The 18,259-nt window shown below is 46.3% G+C and overlaps 1 protein-coding gene and 1 long non-coding RNA gene across 2 annotated transcripts in view; one reads left to right on the top strand and one right to left on the bottom strand.

The window, feature by feature from the left end:
• unc5ca (unc-5 netrin receptor Ca) overlaps positions 1-18,259 on the top strand; it is a 344,115-nt gene that overhangs the window by 131,834 nt on the left and 194,022 nt on the right. The gene's annotated exons all lie outside the window — the stretch shown is intronic.
• Positions 755-1,346, bottom strand: LOC127907205 (uncharacterized). Its single transcript, XR_008063735.1, has 3 exons — positions 1,154-1,346; positions 1,043-1,092; positions 755-840 (listed from the first exon to the last, which is right to left on the bottom strand). It is a non-coding gene; the product is annotated as an uncharacterized LOC127907205 (long non-coding RNA).

The following is an 18,259-nucleotide window of genomic DNA, read 5'->3' as shown; positions in this document are numbered from 1 at the left end:
AGTTAACTGGTGTGAATACTTTCTGAACGCCCTTCATGTGTGTCTCAGGTGGCCAGTGGCACCTTCATTCGGGAGGAATGGCTCATAGTAATGGATGGAACGAAATAAACTGAATGATGTCCAACACATCAAACACGTGGTTTCCATTCCGTTGGTATGATCTGTCCTCTCAGCATCCTCCTGTGGTTTGTTTGTAAAAGTGGGTTCATGACATAAAGCCCGTTCACACACTCTATCGTCAGCACTCCTCTTCATCTTCAGTCATTTCAGTGTCTGGTTTCTTTCTCCATCGATGACCTTCTCAGATCAATACTCTGCAGCCATTGGGCCTTTCTGTGCCTGAGGAAGAGATAGCATCCGCTACCCATTGACTTCAGTGGCGCTGCATTGAACCCATGTCGTGTGGTAGTGTGTCTATGTGACATGTGGAATAGAGAGTGTGTGGGACAATGATATAGGCTACGTGATAAGCGTGTGATTCACTCTGTATCATAGAAACCTGAGCACCTTTAATAGCCTGCATAGCATTATTCCGGGCTACAGATCTGATGTGGGTGACAGAGTTGACCTTGGTGCTCAACACGCAACAAGAAAGGTTGATGCGCCATTGTTTGGTACGCTATGTGTAATTGGGACTGGCTGGGACACTGTGAAAGTGAACTTGGACTCTTTTGTTATGATTTGGTCATAGGACATGCTGAAACGAAGGCTAAATCTACTAGAGTATTTTTCAAACTTTCAGTTACTAGTCCAACGCTCTAACCACTAGGCTACCCTGCCGCCTCTACACTCTAACCACTAGGCTACCCTGCCGCCTCTACACTCTAACCACTAGGCTACCTACCCTAACCACTAGGCTACCCTGTCGCCTCTACACTCTAACCACCGCCGCCTCTACACTCTAACCACTAGGCTACCCTGCCGCCTCTACACTCTAACCACTAGGCTACCCTGCCGCCTCTACACCAACCACTAGGCTACCCTGCCTCCTCTACACTCTAACCACTAGGCTGCCGCCTCTACACTCTAACCACTAGGCTACCCTGCCGCCTCTACACTCTAACCACTAGGCTACCCTGCCGCCTCTACACTCTAACCACTAGGCTACCCTGCCGCCTCACTCTAACCACTAGGCTACCCTGCCGCCTCTAACCTAACCACTAGGCTACCCTGCCGCCTCTACACTCTAACCACTAGGCTACCCTGCCGCCTCTACACTCTAACCACTAGGCTACCCTGCCGCCTCTACACTCTAACCACTAGGCTACCATGCCGCCTCTACACTCTAACCACTAGGATACCCTGCCGCCTCTACACTCTAACCACTAGGCTACCCTGCCGCCTCTACACTCTAACCACTAGGCTACCATGCCGCCTCTACACTCTAACCACTAGGCTACCATGCCGCGTATGTTGTATGGTAAGTTTTTCCGCCGGTGTAAACTTTCCCGCCTCCGTCTGGTTGCAAATAGGAAAGAAAAGATGGCTCAGGGAGTTTGATAATATTTTTCCTGAGTTGTATTCACTAGGAACCAAACGTAAGCAAACACGTCAACATGGGGTGGTACCTACTTGAATTTGACCAATACGCAACTCTCGATTTCATGGCAAAGCGTTTTCCATTGCAAAACACTTTGCTACGTTTTTCTACAGCGTGCACTAATGAATACATCCCTGCTCAGTTTGCTGTCTGATCCCATTGTTAGTTTAAGGGGCAGCATCCTCTCTTATCATCGCTAAGAGTTTCAATTGCTGGTTGTCGTCTCCCAGAGAGATGGTGTCTTCTTTTGGGAGTGTGCCAGGCAGACATCCAAAGGTCTCCTTGTTCTGCTTAATGGGATAATGGTAGTAGGAATAATATGACAAAAACACACACACCCACATGCACACAGACAGACACACACAGAGAGAGAGAGAGAGAGAGAGACAGAGACAGACCGAGAGAGAGAGAGAGACAGAGAGGCAGATACAGACAGAGAGAAAGACCCGAGAGAGAGAGACAGCAGACGACACACAATTCTTCTCCTTTCCCCCTTCTGAGAGACAGATACAGACAGAGAGAGACAGATACAGACAGATACAGACAGAGAGAGACAGAGAGAGAGAGAGGACAGAGAATCAGATACAGACAGAGACAGACAGATTTAGAGAGAGAGATGAGAGAGAGAGACAGATACAGACAGAGAGAGACAGAGAGATAATGGTAGTAGGAATAATATGACAGATACAGACAGATACAGACAGAGAGAGACAGAGAGAGACAGAGAGAGAGACAGAGAGACAGATACAGACAGAGACAGACAGAGAGAGACAGAGAGAGAGAGAGAGAGACAGAGACAGATACAGACAGAGAGACAGATACAGACAGAGAGAGAGAGACAGAGACAGATACAGACAGAGAGACAGATACAGACAGAGAGAGACAGAGAGACAGATACAGACAGAGAGAGACACAGAGAGAGAGAGACAGATACAGACAGAGACAGACAGAGAGAGACAGAGAGACAGATACAGACAGATACAGACAGAGAGAGACAGAGAGACAGATACAGACAGATACAGACAGAGAGAGACAGAGAGACAGATACAGACAGAGAGAGACAGAGAGACAGATACAGACAGAGACAGACAGAGAGAGACAGAGAGAGAGAGACAGAGACAGATACAGACAGAGACAGACAGAGAGAGACAGAGAGAGAGAGAGAGACAGAGAGAGACAGAGAGACAGATACAGACAGAGAGAGACAGAGAGAGACAGAGAGACAGATACAGACAGAGACAGACAGAGAGAGACAGAGAGAGAGACAGAGACAGATACAGACAGAGACAGACAGAGAGAGACAGAGAGAGAGAGAGAGAGAGAGAGAGAGAGAGAGAGAGAGAGAGAGAGAGAGAGAGAGAGAGAGAGAGAGAGAGAGAGAGAGAGACAGAGAGACAGATAGAGACAGAGACAGACAGAGAGAGAGAGACAGAGACAGATACAGACAGAGACAGACAGAGAGATACAGACAGAGAGAGGGAGACAGAGAGACAGATACAGACAGAGAGAGAGAGCCAGACAAACAGAGAGACAGATATAGACAGTTAGGAAAGGAGGGTGTTGGTTTGATTTTGCTAGCTTTGATTTACATACATTACAACAAAGGGAATACTACAGTAACCTCTTTTTCAATTGTAAAATGCCTTCAAATTGAAGACGATTAAAAGCAAATTGTCACAATGGGAAAATGGTGTCTCATTGAGTTGAGTCCTATTATCACAGTGATTTGGACAACAATAGGTTTCACCGTCCCCCTTCAGAGCTGCTCTTCTCCCCTGAATCCTCTATAGCCCCTTAGATGTGTGTGTGTGTGTGTGTGTGTGTGTGTGTGTTTGTGTGTGTGTGTGTGTATTTGTGTGTGTGTACCTTGTGTGTGTGTGTGTGTGTGTGTGCATGTGTGTGTGTGTGTGTGTCCATGTTTGTCTGTGTGTGTGTATATTTGTGTGTGCATGTGTGTGTGTGTGTGTGTGTGTGTGTGTGTGTGTGTGTGTGTGTGTGTGTGTGTGTGTGTGTGTGTGTGTGTGTGTGTGTGTGTGTGTGTGTGTGTGTGTGTGTGTGTGTGTGTGTGTGTGTGTGTGTGTGTGTGTGTGTGTGCATGTTGTGTGCATGTGAGTGCGTGACACACGGCCTCCTCTCCCCTCTCACCCCCAGGAAGAAGAATGCTAAAGGGGGGCAGATATACTCTGCTAGCTGCTCCTCATCCCCGATACTCATTGTTTTATCACACGTGATGGAGGGGCAGCTGCAACGCAATAGATACATTTCTTCCCAGTAGGACATAAATCTATACCCAGGCTTAGAGAATGGACCAGCTGCTATTACTGGCCTGCCCCATAGAAATATAACTTTACAACCTGGCTATATACTGAACCTCCCAGGTCTAGAGAAAATAGCCTCTCTAAGAAACCAGACTAGACCTGCACCAATCTCTGGTGCTATTTTCAGGGAAAGGAGAACTAAATGGCTGACTGGATCATATCTTGTAACTCCCCCGTCTCGGCAATAACACGTTGTTGACTGTATCTTGATTACCGCATCTGTTTTGCCAGCCGTTCGCTCTCACCTAAAAAGAAAACAACAACGAGAAATGTAATGGGATTTCAGTATTGGACACATGCAGATTGCTTTTCATGGTGGCACATCTGTCAGTCCTGAACAAACACATCTCATTTTCTGTGTCCTTCTCCCCCACTCCTCTCCCCACACTTGCGATTGAATAGCCTAATTCTCCCATCTTCTTCGCTGTTCTCAATATCTCACACAGAGAGGGTACAGATGTAGGATCTTAACTTGAGCCAGTTTGCTACAGCAGGAAAATAATCCTGCAGCAACAGGAGATGTGGAATTATAATATGGATTATAATTATTCGGAAAGTATTCAGACTCGTTGACTTTTTCCACATTTTGTTTCGTGACTTATTCTAAAATTGATTAAATGAAACATTTTCCTCATCAATCTACATATAATATACCCTATAATTACAAAAAAAGATATACCTTATAGGTATTCAGATGCAGGTGCATCCTTTTTCCATTGATTAGATGTTTCTACAACTTGGAGTCCACCTGTGGTAAATTCAATTGATTGAACAAGATTTGGAAAGGCACACACCTGCCTATATAAAATCCAACAGTTGACAGTGCATGTCAGAGCAAAACCCAAGCCATGAGGTTGAAAGAATTGTCCGTAGAGATCCGAGACAGGATTTTGTTGAGTTTGCATGTGCTACAACTAAACTCATTGCAGAGATTTTGCTGGAGGTAGATTTGCTAGAGAGTCTTGCTGGGAGGTCATTGCAGAGATTTTGCTAGAGATTTTGCTAGAGGTTGATTTTGCTGGGAGTTCATTGCTGAGAGTTGGTATGTTTTGTGAGTTTGTTGCTCAGATAGAGGTTATTTGATGTCCTTTGTTTCTTAGTTTGTTTGTGAAAATGGTTTAATATTCTGTTTCATTTGTTCCCAGGGGAGAAGGGGAAGGCACCTAGGGAGAGCTTAGGCAAGAGGCCCGCGGGCATACATATACCCGTAGCATATTCGCTGTCTAGGCACACTAGGTAAGACCTGGGCGGACCACCCCCTGTATTTTGGTTAGGGCACCAGGTGGTGCTAAATTAGGTAAGTAGTGGGTAGGCAGGTAAGATCGGAGAGGGGGGGCTTTGAGATTTACTTTCTCTGCTTTGGTTCCGTCCAGCCCCTTTTCCCCATATTACCGTGTAAAGGAATAAAGTCCTTGTAAACGGTACCACATTCTGCCTGTTGTCATTCTTACTTGCATCTACAGTCCATACCTTTTTCTCTTCACGGAGAGTTTAGTTGTAGCAGGATGTTGCGTTCCCTCTTCATAGAGGCGTGCGTAACAGCACATAACTGGGGAAGGGTACCAAAAAATTAAAGGTCCCCAAAAGCACAGAGGTCCATCATTCTTAAATGGAAGAAATTTGGAACCACCAAGACACTTCCTAGAGCTGGCCGCCCGGCCAGACTGAGCAATCGAGGGAGAAGAGCCTTGGTCATGGAGGGGAACAAGAACCCGATGGTTCCTCTGTAGAGATAGGAGAAACTTCCAGAAGGACAACCATCTCTGCAGCATTCCACCAGTCAGACCTTTATGTTGGAGTGGCCAGACAGAAGCCACTCCTCAGTAAAAGGCACATGACAGCCCGCTTGGAGTTTTTCAAAAGGCACCTAAAGACTCTCAGACAATGAAACTATCATCTTTGATGAAAACCTGCTTCAGAGCGTTCAGGGCCTCAGACTGGGGTGAAGGTTCCCCTTCCAACACGGCAACAAACCTATGCACACAGCTAAGACAACGTAGGAGTGGCTTCGGGACAAGTCTCTGAATGTCCTTGAGTGGCCCAGCCAGAGCCTGTACTTGAACCCAGTCGAACATCTCTGGAGAGACCTGAAAATAGCTGTGCTTCCCTTCCAACCTGACAGAGCTTGAGAGGATCTGCAGAGAAGAATGGGAGAAACTCCCCAAATACAGGTGTGCCAAGCTTGTAGCATCATACCCAAAGTACTCAGTAAAGGGTCTGAGTACTTGTGTAAATGTGATAGTTCAGTTTTTTATTTTTAATACATTTGCAAACATTTCTAAAACACGGTTTCTGCTTTGTCATTATGGGGTATTGTGTTTTCTTTTAATCCATTTTAGAATAAGGCTGTAACAACAAAATGTGGAAAAGGTCAAGTGGTCTGAGTACTGTCCGAATCCACTCTATTTTAAATTGGGGCGTTTTAGTTTTAAAGTGAAAATTACAAACTTTAGACACTTTTTTAAACTTTGAATACACTACAGTTTTGCATTTCCTGCTGTGCTTGAAAATTCACAGCAACAAAAGAGTGATCAAATTAAGATCCTACATCTGTATGCTGAATGTTTCCAGGGCCGATCATCTGATATTTTAAGCTGCTGTGTATTACATATCGTCCAATCAATAGGCTGTTGCCGGGCTGTTGCAGGCGGATAATCAATGGCACGCTGTAGAGGGCCCTCCAGTTCTCTATCAGTAGAAAACACCCAGAACCACACGTTCTTATATACAAAGTATAGACCGACAGAGCGTGTATCCCAGATGGCACTCTATTCCCTTCATAGTGCACTACTTTTGACCAGGGCCAATAGGGTTCTGTTCACTATAAAAGAAATAAGGTGCAATGGGACGCAGGTCAGACACTCCAAAATCCTTAGTGGAATCAATAGGAAATGCTGCCGGTGCAATTCCACTGCAATTATAGAAACTCTAGTGCACTTCACACACAGGAACTCTTGTCGTGGTGGCTATACAAAGTGAGATATAATATATTTTTTAATATGTACTATTTTGTTTCCAATTATTTATTTATTAAGATTATTAACAGTATTTACCATAGACATAAAATCATTTTGACTATGTTAATTTGACCGCAGTGCATTCTTTTGTTACTTCCTTGCAGGTGTAGTTGGTGGTGGTAGGGTCTTCAACCTTACATAGTGCTTTGTGGAGTCGTAGGGTTTTCAACCTTCCATAGTGCTTTTTGGGGTGGTAGGGTCTTCAACCTTACATAGTGCTTTTTGGGGTGGTAGGGTCTACAACCTTACATAGTGCTTTTTGGGGTGGTAGGGTTTTCAACCTTACATAGTGCTTTTTGGGGTGGTAGGGTCTTCAACCTTACATAGTGCTTTTTGGGGTGGTAGGGTCTTCAACCTTACATAGTGCTTTTTGGGGTGGTAGGGTCTTCAACCTTACATAGTGCTTTTTGGGGTGGTAGGGTCTTCAACCTTACATAGTGCTTTTTGGGGTGGTAGGGTCTTCAACCTTACATAGTGCTTTTTGGGGTGGTAGGGTCTTCAACCTTACATAGTGCTTTTTGGGGTGGTAGGGTCTTCAACCTTACATAGTGCTTTTTGGGGTGGTAGGGTCTTCAACCTTACATAGTGCTTTTTGGGGTGGTAGGGTCTTCAACCTTACATAGTGCTTTTTGGGGTGGTAGGGTCTTCAACCTTACATAGTGCTTTTTGGGGTGGTAGGGTCTTTAACCTTACATAGTGCTTTTTGGGGTGGTAGGGTCTTCAACCTTACATAGTGCTTTTTGGGGTGGTAGGGTCTTCAACCTTACATAGTGCTTTTTGGGGTGGTAGGGTCTTCAACCTTACATAGTGCTTTTTGGGGTGGTAGGGTCTTCAACCTTACATAGTGCTTTTTGGGGTGGTAGGGTTTTCAACCTTCCATAGTGCTTTTTGGGGTGGTAGGGTTTTCAACCTTCCATAGTGCTTTTTGGGGTCGTAGGGTCTTCAACCTTACATAGTGCTTTTTGGGGTGGTAGGGTTTTCAACCTTCCATAGTGCTTTTTGGGGTCGTAGGGTCTTCAACCTTACATAGTGCTTTTTGGGGTGGTAGGGTCTTCAACCTTCCATAGTGCTTTTTGGGGTCGTAGGGTCTTCAACCTTCCATAGTGCTTTTTGGGGTGGTAGGGTCTTTAACCTTACATAGTGCTTTTTGGGGTGGTAGGGTCTTCAACCTTACATAGTGCTTTTTGGGGTGGTAGGGTTTTCAACCTTACATAGTGCTTTTTGGGGTGGTAGGGTCTTCAACCTTACATAGTGCTTTTTGGGGTTGTAGGGTTTTCAACCTTCCATAGTGCTTTTTGGGGTCGTAGGGTCTTCAACCTTACATAGTGCTTTTTGGGGTGGTAGGGTCTTCAACCTTACATAGTGCTTTTTGGGGTCGTAGGGTCTTCAACCTTACATAGTGCTTTTTGGGGTGGTAGGGCCTTCAACCTTACATAGTGCTTTTTGGGGTGGTATGGTCTTCAACCTGACATAGTGCTTTTTGGGGTGGTAGGGCCTTCAACCTTACATAGTGCTTTTTGGGGTGGTAGGGTTTTCAACCTTACATAGTGCTTTTTGGGGTGGTAGGGTCTTTAACCTTACATAGTGCTTTTTGGGGTGGTAAGGTTTTCAACCTTACATAGTGCTTTTTGGGGTCATAGGGTCTTCAACCTTACATAGTGCTTTTTCAGCACACAAACTATGAATAGCTGTCTGTCTGTATTCATGACAACCTTTGTGAGGACGTTTTTAGCAAATTCACTGTTCCTCACTAAACAAGATGAAACATCCCTGCGTTGTATTTCTACCATGCTCTTTCAGAGACTGTGTTTTCCTTTGGGTGAGTAACACTCGTATCGTGCATTGCTCTCTGTTACTCTGTAGCTGGTTGATGACACCGGGCTAATATTTGAGGTGAACAGTATGATGAAGTTTGAAATGGAGCAACGAGGGACCACCTGGAGTTTCGTTTCAGCCGAAATGTGACACATCGGTATGCGGTGCCAACGTTGCCAGATTGGTTTTGAACCTGCGCCACCCTTGGATCTGCTGACGCCATCGCGCCTGTCAAAAGGCAATCCGCATTCCCCCATGCAGTCTGTTCTCAAAGCCAGCATAGTATTGCTGTGAATGTTATCGACTCCAAGCACCGTGCCGTTGTTTTTGTGTTCTCTATCGTAATGATCTCAACCACTTGACATATACGACACGGGGGAAAGGGAGGGAGGGAGGGAGGGAGGGATGGAGGGAGGGAGGGAGGGAGGGGGGGGAGGGAGGGAGGAGGAGGAGGGGGGGAGGGAGGGGGAGGGAGGGGAGAGGGAGGGATGGAGGGAGGGAGAGAGGGAGCGGGGAGGGAGGGGGGAGGGGGGGGAGGGGGCGGGGAGGGAGGGGGGGGAGGGAGGGAGGGAGGGAGGGAGGGAGGGAGGGAGGGAGGGAGGGAGAGAGGGAGGGAGGGAGGGAGGGGGGGGGAGGGAGCGGGGAGGGAGGGGGGGAGGGCAAGAGAGTGCGAGAGATAACTTTTGCCATTTGTAAGTCTTGTAGCCACTTACTGGTTAGACGTTTGTGCTGTCTTATAGCAGTCTCCTAAAGGCATTACCAAAATGGTTGTTTATTTGTTTTGTGTAGCCTCCTGGTGTGATGGTAACCACCCACTCAAACACTTCCAGTCAGACAACCAAACCAGAATCACAACCTCTCTAAAGAATGACCTGCATGCCAAGCGTGAGGATACCCACAAGCTTTGAAAGACTGACAGCGATCAAAATAGTATTTTTTATTTTATTTAACCTAAGCTCTCCTCAACAGTGCAATACAGATTTATCGGAAAATACACTATCAAAAATATGTAGGTCAAAGAAGAGGGTGGTAATGTTATGTTATGTGTGTGTGTAAGGGTCTGTTATGTGTGTGTGTAAGGGTCTGGTATGTGTGTGTGTAAGGGTCTGGTATGTGTGTGTGTAAGGGTCTGTTATGTGTGTGTGTAAGGGTCTGGTATGTGTGTAAGGGTCTGTTATGTGTGTGTGTAAGGGTCTGGTATGTGTGTGTGGGTCTGGTATGTGTGTGTGTAGGGTCTGGTGTGTGTGTGTGTAAGGGTCTGGTATGTGTGTAAGGGTCTGTTATGTGTGTGTGTAAGGGTCTGGGTCTGTTATGTGTGTGTAAGGGTCTGGTATGTGTGTGTGTAAGGGTCTGGTATGTGTGTGTAAGGGTCTGTTATGTGTGTGTGTAAGGGTCTGTTATGTGTGTGTGTAAGGGTCTGGTATGTGTGTGGTAAGGGTCTGGTATGTGTGTATGTGTGTGTGTAAGGGTCTGGTATGTGTGTGTGTAAGGGTCTGGTATGTGTGTGTGTAAGGGTCTGTTATGTGTGTGTGTAAGGGTCTGGTATGTGTGTGTGTATCTGTATGTGTGTGTGTGTGTAAGGGTCTGTTATGTGTGTGTAAGGGTCTGTATGTGTATGTGTAAGGGTCTGTTATGTGTGTGTGTAAGGGTCTGGTATGTGTGTGTGTATCTGTATGTGTGTGTAAGGGTCTGTCTGGTATGTTGGTATGTGTGTGTCTGGTATGTGTGTGTAAGGGTCTGGTATGTGTGTGGGTCTGTTATGTGTGTGTGTAAGGGTCTGTATGTGTGTGTGTAAGGGTCTGGTATGTGTGTGTGTAAGGGTCTGGTATGTGTGTGTAAGGGTCTGGTGTGTGTGTAAGGGTCTGTATGTGTGTGTGTAGGGTCTGGTATGTGTGTGTGTAAGGGTCTGGTATGTGTGTGTGTAAGGGTCTGGTATGTGTATGTGTGTCTGGTATGTGTGTGTGTAGGGTCTGTTATGTGTGTGTGTAAGGGTCTGGTATGTGTGTGTATGTGTGTAAGGGTCTGGTATGTGTGTGTGTGTAAGGGTCTGTATGTGTGTGTGTAGGGTCTGTTATGTGTGTGTGTGTGGTATGTGTGTGTGTAAGGGTCTGGTATGTGTGTGTGTAAGGGTCTGGTATGTGTGTGTGTCTGTTATGTGTGTGTGTAGGGTCTGGTATGTGTGTGTGTAAGGGTCTGGTATGTGTGTGTGTATCTGTGTGTGTGTAAGGGTCTGGTATGTGTGTGTGTAAGGGTCTGTTATGTGTGTGTGTAAGGGTCTGGTATGTGTGTAAGGGTCTGTTATGTGTGTGTGTAAGGGTCTGGTATGTGTGTGTGTAAGGGTCTGTTATGTGTGTGTGTAAGGGTCTGGTATGTGTGTGTGTAAGGGTCTGCTATGTGTGTGTGTAAGGGTCTGGTATGTGTATGTGGAAGGGTCTGTTATGTGTGTGTGTGTAAGGGTGGGTGAGTGAGTCAGAGGCAGTGCAAAAAGTCTCTTGAGATGCAGGTGTGAAGAGTCAGTGAAGGTGCAGGTGATTTGTGTCTGTGGTTTCATTCACAATCAGATGTTCTGGGTAGGAATGCGGTGGATGTGGACGTTTGCTCGGGTTTTCAATCTGACCTTTTTTCTCCATAAGAGCTTGGCCCTTTTCCAGTCTGCTGACGCGATTCATTCCTGAAACTCAGTGGAGAGACAGGGTGGGGGGGTCATTAAAAATGCATGGGGGTCCTCTGGGTCTGTCTCCACATCAGACATCATGTCTTCAGTTGCCCCCCGCAAAGCGCTGCTTCTCTTCAGCAGAGAGTTCTTTTGACCACTTTAACAGAGCCTGTGAATTTTCAGGAGACAATAAGTTTTTTTGCCCAATAAACAAGACTGGATTTTTTAATATTTTTTTATTTATTTTACCAGGCAAGTCAGTTAAGAACAAATTCTTATTTTCAATGAGGGCCTCAGAACAGTGGGTTAACTGCCTGTTCAGGGGCAGAATGACAGATTTGTACCTTGTCAGCTCGGGGGTTTGAACTTGCAACCTTCCGGTTACTAGTCTAACACTCTAACCACTAGGATACCTGCCTGCCGCCCCGAATCTCAAAGCAAAAAAAAAAATTAAAAGCAGACTAAAATTGGTGGAACAAGTCTCAACTTTTCAAAATTCAGTACTGTATTTAAAATGTAGGGATTGGTTTACATTTATAAACTAACGTATCCCTGGCAACGTCCCTGTAGCTTTTCTATGTCCCAATCCTTTGTTTTCTCTTTGTTTTCCACATCTTAGGCCTGGGGTTTTCCACATCTTCGGCCTGGGGTTTTCCACATATTAGGCCTGGGGTTTTCCACAAATTAGGCCTGGGGTTTTCCACATCTTCGGCCTGGGGTTTTCCACATCTTAGGCCTGGGGTTTTCCACATCTTAGGCCTGGGGTTTTCCACATCTTAGGCCTGGGGTTTTCCACATATTAGGCCTGGGGTTTTCCACATCTTAGGCCTGGGGTTTTCCACATCTTAGGCCTGGGGTTTTCCACATATTAGGCCTGGGGTTTTCCACATCTTAGGCCTGGGGTTTTCCACATATTAGGCCTGGGGTTTTCCACATCTTCGGCCTGGGGTTTTCCACATCTTAGGCCTGGGGTTTTCCACATCTTAGGCCTGGGGTTTTCCATATCTTAGGCCTGGGGTTTTCCACATCTTAGGCCTGGGGTTTTCCACATCTTGGGCCTGGGGTTTTCCACATCTTAGGCCTGGGGTTTTCCACATCTTAGGCCTGGGGTTTTCCACATCTTGGGCCTGGGGTTTTCCACATCTTAGGCCTGGGGTTTTCCACATCTTAGGCCTGGGGTTTTCCACATCTTAGGCCTTTCCACTTCTGCCCAATTACCGATTTGCAGCTGCGTCTGAGGAGTCCGTGTTGTCTATTAGCGATGGTTGTACACTATGCATCAACATCCTTGAGGAAATTGTCAAATGTAGAACTATGTTACATGTCTTTATGGGACGACTCTCCATCTGCACTGTTGGGGAGCAACTGATCACAAAGGACCTGTTACTGTAATCCGTTTCATTTAAGAACACCACGAGCGGGGCTTTTTATTGCTCAATTCATGCTGATTTAAAATTAGATTGAGCAATATTGAACTTGCGGAAAGCTCATTCCGTCACACTCGACAAACATCTGTCGTCCGTTTCGGTGAGGTCACTAGTCTGCTATAGATGCTGCTGCTGCTGTTGTTGTTGGGATAGTTTTTTAAAACTTTTATCTAACTAGTCAGTTAAAGAACCGAGATGGAAGAGGAAGCGAGACATGTCACTGACAAATAATGTTTTGGTTCATGTACAAGAAGTTCAGCCGTATCTGCTATCGCATTGGTGTCTATGTGAGAGACACCCCTTACTGGGGCAGCAAAACACATTTTAACTGCCGGGAAGAATATTGGTGTGCTCGATGATGTAATAGTGAGAAATATTTATCTTACAGTTGATGCACTGAAAGCAGACAGGCCAACTACCTGCTAAAATCTCAACAGGGTTTTCTAATTTCAATGCACAATAATTGAAAAATTGGCTTAAGGGACATGTGGAGGATGTCCATTATGATTGTTGGACCTATTTTGTCAAAGCACGTGCAAGATGTATCACATTGGAGCGGGTTGGAGAGGCTCATTGTCACAACAGTTCAACAGTTCTGTGAGAGCTTTGTAAGGAGCTTTGTATGGAAAACAGTATTGCACACCAAATATGCACCTCCGTAGCCACTTGAAGAAATGTGTTTTGGACTATGGTCCAGTATGTGGTTTCTGGTGCTTTCCATTTGAGCGGGCCAATGGTTTCAGTTCAGTTAAGGAGAAAGGTTTTAACTGCCCAAGAGCTTGGTCTGACAAACTGACGTAGATTAAATGAGAAAGGTGTTAGCAGGCGTTCATGAGAGATGACATACACATAGGTCCTGTTGGTACCAAGTACTTACATGCCATTGATCAGAGTGACAATAAGGATCTTGTCACGTTTACGCCCTCTCCGTCCTCTAGGTCGTCAGGCTGCTGATTATCCCACGCACCTGCGCCTCATGACACTCACCTGGACTCCCATCATCTCCTTGATTATCTTCCCTATATCTGTCACTCCCCTTGTTTCTGTTCCTGTGTCATGTCTGTGCGTTGTTTGTGTCTCTTATTTTGTATTATGTTTAGTTTCTGTATTTGTACACTCACTGCCTGAACTTGCTTCCTGACTCTCAGCACACCTTGTTACAGATCGGGACAGTGTTGAATTATAGCACTGAGCTCAGACATTATTTGCCTGCCCCCTAAACAGCTGTGTCACAGCAACTGAAGACAGAAATGATCTGTATAGTGTCTTCACTATACTGTGTGTGATATGAGTACAATAGACAAAGGGCAAATTAGCACATGTAAACATCCATGACCTTCCAGAGCCGACTAATCAAGACTGATCAAGTTCTGTTTGTATTCAGACTTCTCAGTAATGAGCTTCTACTTCTTATCGTTAAAGATATTCTGACTTACATGTACGCACTCGGAAACAGGCCATTTTACACAGCGTTAGATTGTAGAGAAAATGTTAATATGTTGGTCAAACTTTATATGTTGGAAAACCTAATGCAAATATGTTGGAATCTCCTGTGTTCATCTCATTATTCTGTCAGTCTGGGCTTTTTCTCCTTCCCTCTGTCAAAGTCTGGGAGCCTCTGTGCAGACTGTCAAAGCCTTCGGAGCCTCTGTGCAGACTGTCAAAGTGACAGAGCCTCTGTGCAGACTGTCAAAGTCTGGGAGCCTCTGTGCAGACTGTCAAAGTGTCTGAGCCTCTGTGTAGACTGTCAAAGTGTCTGAGCCTCTGTGCAGACTGTCAAAGTGTCAGAGCCTCTGTGCAGACTGTCAAAGTGTCTGAGCCTCTGTGCAGACTGTCAAAGTGTCAGAGCCTCTGTGCAGACTGTCAAAGTGTCAGAGCCTCTGTGCAGACTGTCAAAGCCTTCGGAGCCTCTGTGCAGACTGTCAAAGTGTCAGAGCCTCTGTGCAGACTGTCAAAGCCTTCGGAGCCTCTGTGCAGACTGTCAAAGTCTGGGAGCCTCTGTGCAGACTGTCAAAGTGTCTGAACCTCTGTGCAGACTGTCAAAATCTGGGAGCCTCTGTGCAGACTGTCAAAGTGTCAGAGCCTCTGTGCAGACTGTCAACGTCTGGGAGCCTCTGTGCAGACTGTCAAAGTGTCAGAGCCTCTGTGCAGACTGTCAAAGTCTGGGAGCCTCTGTGTAGACTGTCAAAGTGTCTGGGCCTCTGTGCAGACTGTCAAAGTGTCTGGGAGCCTCTGAGCAGACTGTCAAAGTGTCTGAGCCTCTGTGCAGACTGTCAAAGTCTGGGAGCCTCTGTGTAGACTGTCAAAGTGTCTGGGCCTCTGTGCAGACTGTCAAAGTCTGGGAGCCTCTGTGCAGACTGCCAAAGTGTCTGGGCCTCTGTGCAGACTGTCAAAGTGTCTGGGCCTCTGTGCAGACTGTCAAAGTCTGGGAGCCTCTGTGCAGACTGTCAAAGTCTGGGAGCCTCTGTGCAGACTGTCAAAGTGTCTGGGCCTCTGTGTAGACTGTCAAAGTGTCTGGGCCTCTGTGTAGACTGTCAAAGTGTCTGGGCCTCTGTGTAGACTGTCAAAGTGTCTGGGCCTCTGTGTAGACTGTCAAAGTCTGGGAGCCTCTGTGCAGACTGTCAAAGTGTCTGGGCCTCTGTGCAGACTGTCAAAGTCTGGGAGCCTCTGTGCAGACTGTCAAAGTCTGGGAGCCTCTGTGCAGACTGTCAAAGTCTGGGAGCCTCTGTGCAGACTGTCAAAGTCTGGGAGCCTCTGTGCAGACTGTCAAAGTGTCTGAGCCGCTGTGCAGACTGTCAAAGTCTGGGAGCCTCTGTGCAGACTGTCAAAGTGTCTGAGCCTCTGTGCAGACTGTCAAAGTGTCTGAGCCTCTGTGCAGACTGTCAAAGTGTCAGAGCCTCTGTGCAGACTGTCAAAGTACCCGAGCCTCTGTGTAGACTGTCAAAGTCTGGGAGCCTCTGTGCAGACTGTCAAAGTGTCTGAGCCTCTGTGTAGACTGTCAAAGTGTCTGAGCCTCTGTGCAGACTGTCAAAGTGTCTGGGAGCCTCTGTGCAGACTGTCAAAGTGTCTGGGAGCCTCTGAGCAGACTGTCAAAGAGTCTGGGAGCCTCTGTGCAGACTGTCAAAGTCTGGGAGCCTCTGTGCAGACTGTCAAAGTGTCTGAGCCTCTGTGCAGACTGTCAAAGAACTCTCAAAGGAATTTATTAATTAATTCAAAATTTGACTGAATTTGACTCCCAATATTCTGTAAATGAATTGTGTGTGTGTGTGTGTGTGTGTGTGTGTGTGTGTGTGTGTGTGTGTGTGTGTGTGTGTGAGAGAGAGAGAGAGAGAGAGAGAGAGAGAGAGAGAGAGAGAGAATGCGGGTACGGGGATGGGGGAAGACAATGCTCTAGATAAGCGACTGATAAGATCCTCAGATTACATCAAAGTGCAGCCCTTGTGTGTAGGCGTGTGCGTGCGTGTGTCGAGCGTGCTTGTGTGTGTGCGCACATGCATTCATTACAAACGGGCCAAAGAGGCACGGTATAACTTCTGATACACTACCACCTTAACTAGGGTTGAGCAATTTCGGGAACTTTCAATAAATTCCCTGGTTTTCCCGGAATCCTGTTTGGAGGAATCCAGGATTTCCTGCATTTTCCCTCCTGATCCCGGGAATCCACCAACCAGGATTTCCTGCATTTTCCCTCCTGATCCCGGGAATCCACCAACCAGGATTTCCTGCATTTTCCCTCCTGATCCCGGGAATCCACCAACCAGGATTTCCTGCATTTTCCCTCCTGATCCCGGGAATCCACCAACCAGGATTTCCTGCATTTTCCCTCCTGATCCCGGGAATCCTCCAACCAGGATTTCGGGGAAACCATCAGGATGCTGGTGTCTCAGGCTGGGTGAGTTTAAAAGTGTCCTAGCAAAGAGAGGCCCTCCTCTCTTTCCCTACTGGACATGAATGTCATTGAGGGCCCCTGAGGCCCTGTGAGGACTACTGACCCCACTCTAACCCTGCTTTCCCCAGGAAGGGTCATTATCAGAATCAATAATAGGTGGCCCGTCTTTCTACAACCCACCACACTAATGCAAAGATGGTGTAACTCTTCTAATGCAAAGATGGTGTAACTCTTCTAATGCAAAGATGGTGTAACTCTTCTAATGCAAAGATGGTGTAACTCTTTTAATGCAAAGATGGTGTAACTCTTCTAATGCAAAGATGGTGTAACTCTTCTAATGCAAAGATGGTGTAACTCTTCTAATGCAAAGATGGTGTAACTCTTCTAATGCAAAGATGGTGTAACTCTTCTAAGACATTCTACTGCTCTTGTAACGTCAGTTCAATTCTTTCTTTTTCGGGCTGCATCATTTTTTACCTCGTATATCCCTTTCTGCTTTCTTCTCTCGGTTTGTAAGTGTCCAACATATTCTTAGATAAAACAAACTTGTGAAGTAGGGCCATTTGCTGAGTTTTTCAGGAGCGAGATCACAAACAAAAGTTGAACAACAACAACAACAACAACAACAACAACAACAACAACAACAACAACAACAGCAGTGCTCCCAGTGGCAGTCCCGTGTGGTACATTGTGGATCAGTGCCACTGTGAGGACAGAGAACAGGTTGAAGGAAACTCTGGAGGTAAGAATCAAAAGGAAGTTTAAACGCCGGTCTGCACATAAACAGGCTAGAATGTGAGTGTGCGAGTGCCCTCCTGCCAAAGCACGACATCACACATAAAAGCAAACAATGCTCCCAGATGGCGCTGCAGTGGATAGCTGCCGTTTTACATGCTCCTGACCAATTCTGTTTGTTTATGTTTTTTTACTCTGATCTTCACTTTTTATTGTACCTAATATCTCCGCCATCGTATCCTATGACCGAAAACAGCTTCTGGACATCAGACGAGTCGGCAGATGTGGATTTACTGCTCATTGAGGACCAGGCCCTAATCGACCTGACTCGAAAGAGGAAGAGACGGCTCAAGAGAGGCAAACGAGCGGGATCCCTGAAGAGACTACAACGGCCAGTAAATAAACCACCTCTACCCTCTTTTTTATTGGCGAATGTACCATCTCTGGAGAACTAACTGGACGACCTCTCTCTATGTACCACCACAACCTGATGCTGGCACTAAAGACTGAAACTGAAACTGAACCATGCATGAGAGCACCAGCTGGTCCAGACGGCTGTGCGATCTCGATCTCGCTCTCCCTAGCCGATGTGAATAAGACTGTCAAACAGGTTAATATTCACAAGGCCGCAGGACAGATTACCAGGACGCTTACTCAGAGCATGCCCTGACCAGCTGGCTAGTGTCTTCACTGATATGTTCAACCTCGAACTGACCTAGTCTTTAATACCTACATGTTTCAAGCAGACCACCATTGTCCCTGTGCCCAAGAATGCCAAGGTAACCTGTCTAAATGACCTTTGCCCCGTAGCACTCACATCTGTAGCCATGAAATGCTTTGAAAGGCTGGTCATGGCTCACAT

This window comes from Oncorhynchus keta, chromosome 14 (genome assembly GCF_023373465.1).
Source record: "Oncorhynchus keta strain PuntledgeMale-10-30-2019 chromosome 14, Oket_V2, whole genome shotgun sequence".
In the NCBI taxonomy this organism is placed as follows: Eukaryota; Metazoa; Chordata; class Actinopteri; order Salmoniformes; family Salmonidae; genus Oncorhynchus; species Oncorhynchus keta.
This window is presented reverse-complemented; position numbering and strand designations above follow the sequence as displayed.